At 32.6% G+C, this 2301-nt stretch overlaps 1 non-coding gene across 1 annotated transcript; it reads right to left on the bottom strand.

The window, feature by feature from the left end:
• Nucleotides 1–1863: 1863 nt before the first annotated feature.
• LOC120295191 lies at nt 1864–1969 on the bottom strand. Its single transcript, XR_005552549.1, has one exon. It is a non-coding gene; the product is annotated as a small nucleolar RNA R71 (small nucleolar RNA).
• Between the last annotated feature and the right edge of the window lie 332 nt (nt 1970–2301).

The raw sequence follows: 2301 nt of genomic DNA, 5'->3' as shown, positions 1-2301 counted from the left end.
TTAAGGGGATCATTTGGGTTTACCAACTAAAGGAAGAACACTTGTCCTCATATATGTATAGATACACTAACCGGTATTAGTTTTCAATGAATCTGATAACTCTATAACTCTATAAAAATAGAGTTATTTTACCTATTTTAGGCAACAATCAATGTGATATCTATGATAAAATATTTGGATTTCCTTATGATTATTTGAATTTTCCTTGTTTATGCAGAATAATGAGATATGGAGAATATAAGGAAAAGAACGGCAAAAAATCAGGAATTCAAATCAAGAAGCAGTGGAAGATAAATATCAAATCAGAATTATCTGATTTACTCCCTGATTTTATGCGCAATTGCTTGGAGCTCGGATATATCCTCAAAAGGGGAGAACATTGAGAGAGAGACAAGCTAGGTTTTTGTTAGATCGTTTTGCATTGTTCTGAGAGTTTTTCAAATATTTTGAAGAGAAAACAAAAGTGGTGATAGAATTCTTGTTTTTTGATTCAAGATGCTGAGTTTGATTTATATTTTTATTTCTTCATCTACTATATTCTAATTTTCTTTTGTTAGGGCTACGATATAGCCTAACCATGATGATGTAAATTTTACGATTTTTATGTTTTACAATTGATTTCATTCATGTGAGTTATATATTATTGTGCATAATGCTTTTGAGTGACTGGCCACCACTTGAATGATTTGATGTGCATGTTTGAGACTGAGAAGTGATAATATGCAATTGCTCATTATAATATATAACCATGAATTAAACGTGGATAGAGATATACCGCATTTTTTGTGTAGCTTTCGGTGATAATGTGATCCAAAAGACTCAATGTAAGTCGGAAATATTCATAGTTTTTAATGCACTCATGTTTATTTTAATTCACATAGAGATATATTTGATTAATAAACTGAGTAGGTTTGCTATACCTAGAGATGAGATAGTAAATAGATTAGGAAATTCTGCTATCACATGTTTGATATTGTTCTTGTATTCACAACAATTTAAAATTCATATCTAGTGGTTATGGTGAAATCGGATGCTTGATATATTTATCGATCAATTTACTACATTTAGTCTACAAATTTTGTTTTTAATTTATTCTCAATTATATTTTAATTTGTTAGATAAATTTTAGAATTAATCTATTTTAGTATTTAATTAGTTTATTAATCATTGATCTCTGTGGGACGATACTATTTTTTATCATTATATTACTTGTTCAACACATTCACTTGCGTTTAGAATTTTACGAACAAGTTTTGGCGCCGTTCTTTGGGGATCGTTTGTTTAATACTAATTAATATTGATACCAAATAATTCTAGGTTTAATCTAGCTTTCGTTCTGTTTTATTTTTCAGGGTGTACATCGGTTTATGACACGTAGCCAACAAGGGAAGCTTGTTAAGCTTGATCCATAAATCGAGCGTACATTCAAAAGGCGACTGAAAGAACAGAGAAATCACGCTAAGAAAATGGCATATAGTGATAATGAAAATCCACGTAGACTCTTAAGAGATTATGCTACGCCAACAGTTCAAGACACCACATCAAGTATCAGAAGACTTGCAATTCAAGCAAACAACTTTGAGATCAAGCCGTTACTCATTCAGATGCTTCAACAATCAGTGCAATTCAGTAGGCTACCAAGCGATGATCCAAACGCTCACATCGATGCTTTTCTTGAAATCTGTGACACAATTAAATATAATGGAGTTATAGATGATGCTATTAGATTAAGATTATTTCCATTCTCTCTTAGAGACAAAGCTAAGAGTTGGCTTTCTTCTCTTCCTGCAGGATCAATCACTACATGGAATGATATGGCTCAGAAATTTCTTGGTAAGTTCTTTCCACTTGCAAAGTCTGCAAAGATGCGTAACAATATTACTAATTTTATGCATATGGATAATGAATCATTATATGAAGCATGAGAAATATTCAAAGAATTTCTTAGGAGATGCCCACATCACGGACTAGCCGTATGGATGCAGGTACAAACTTTTATAATGGCTCTAGTACAAATTTTCGTTCTATGATTGATGCAGCTGCAGGGGGAACTCTAAATAATAAAACACCAGAAGAAGCCTACAAACTATTAGAGGAGATGGCGTCTAATAGTTATCAGTGGCCTACTGAGAGACTACCAATGCGAAAAGCTAGCGGAGTTTACGAAGTGGATGCTTTTGCTGCATTACTGCACAATTTGAAGCACTCAACAAAAAGCTAGATAATATGAGTGTTTCAGCCATGAAAATTCAGACTTTGACATGTGATTTTGTGATGGAGGACATGTTAGTACGAGTGTTA

The sequence above is a fragment of the Eucalyptus grandis genome, chromosome 6 (genome assembly GCF_016545825.1).
Source record: "Eucalyptus grandis isolate ANBG69807.140 chromosome 6, ASM1654582v1, whole genome shotgun sequence".
Classification (NCBI taxonomy): domain Eukaryota; kingdom Viridiplantae; phylum Streptophyta; class Magnoliopsida; order Myrtales; family Myrtaceae; genus Eucalyptus; species Eucalyptus grandis.
Note: the sequence above shows the minus strand (reverse complement) of the source record. Positions and strands in the feature narration are given on the sequence as shown.